Source organism: Arachis stenosperma, chromosome 10 (genome assembly GCF_014773155.1).
Source record: "Arachis stenosperma cultivar V10309 chromosome 10, arast.V10309.gnm1.PFL2, whole genome shotgun sequence".
NCBI classification, from domain to species: domain Eukaryota; kingdom Viridiplantae; phylum Streptophyta; class Magnoliopsida; order Fabales; family Fabaceae; genus Arachis; species Arachis stenosperma.
In genome coordinates this window covers 77,195,210-77,196,513 of record NC_080386.1, presented here as the reverse complement: position 1 = coordinate 77,196,513, position 1,304 = coordinate 77,195,210, and the positions used below count along the sequence as shown (strand labels likewise).

The 1,304-nt window shown below is 41.0% G+C and overlaps 1 non-coding gene across 1 annotated transcript; it reads left to right on the top strand.

The window, feature by feature from the left end:
• Positions 1–528: 528 nt before the first annotated feature.
• Positions 529–636, top strand: LOC130958240 (small nucleolar RNA R71). The gene has a single exon (XR_009077372.1). It is a non-coding gene; the product is annotated as a small nucleolar RNA R71 (small nucleolar RNA).
• Positions 637–1,304: the final 668 nt, after the last annotated feature.

The following is a 1,304-nucleotide window of genomic DNA, read 5'->3' as shown; positions in this document are numbered from 1 at the left end:
TGGAAAAGGCTTGCCATTGCTAAACATGTTTCTTCCACCATTATTATTGTTGAAACCTTGTTGAGGTCTCTGTTGATCCTTCCATGAGAGATTTGGATGATTTCTCCATGAAGGATTATAGGTGTTTCCATAGGGTTCTCCCATGTAATTCACCTCTTCCATTGAAGGGTTCTCAGGATCATAAGCTTCTTCTTCAGATGAAGCGTCCTTAGTACTGCCTGGTGCAGCTTGCATTCCAGACAGGCTTTGAGAAATCATATTGACTTGCTGAGTCAATATTTTGTTCTGAGCCAATATGACATTCAGAGTATCAATCTCAAGAACTCCTTTCTTCTGATTCGTCTTATTGTTCACAGGATTCCTTTTAGAAGTGTACATGAATTGGTTATTTGCAACCATTTCAATGAGTTCTTGAGCTTCTGCAGGCGTCTTCTTCAGATGAAGAGATCCTCCAGCAGAGCTGTCCAATGACATCTTGGACAGTTCAGACAGACCATCATAGAAGATACCTATAATGCTCCATTCAGAAAGCATGTCAGAAGGACACTTTCTGATTAATTGTTTGTATCTTTCCCAAGCTTCATAGAGGGATTCACCTTCCTTCTGTCTGAAGGTTTGGACTTCTACTCTAAGCTTACTCAATTTTTGAGGTGGAAAGAACTTTGCCAAGAAGGCATTGACTAGCTTTTCCCAAGAGTTCAGGCTTTTTTTAGGTTGTGAGTCCAACCATATCCTAGCTCTGTCTCTTACAGCAAAAGGGAATAGCATAAGTCTGTAGACCTCAGGGTCAACCCCATTGGTCTTGACAGTGTCACAGATTTGCAAGAATTCAGCTAAAAACTGATGAGGATCTTCCAATAGAAGTCCATGGAACTTGTAATTCTGTTGCATTAGAGAAACTAATTGAGGCTTAAGCTCAAAGTTGTTTGCTCCAATGGCAGGGATAGAGATGCTTCTCCCATAGAAGTCGAGAGTAGGTGCAGTAAAGTCACCCAGCACCTTCCTTGCATTGTTGGCATTGTTGTTGTTTTCGGCTGCCATGTCATCTTCTTGTTTGAAGATTTCTGTTAGGTCCTCTACAGAGAGGAGTGCTTTAGCTTCTCTTAGCTTTCGCTTCAAGGTCCTTTCAGGTTCAGGGTCAGCCTCAACAAGAATTCTTTTGTCTTTGTTCCTGCTCATATGAAAGAGAAGAGAACAAGAAAATATGGAATCCTCTATGTCACAGTATAGAGATTCCTTGAGATGTCAGAGGAAAAGAAGAATAGAAGGAGGAGGTAGAAGAATTCGAACTTATCAAGAGAGAT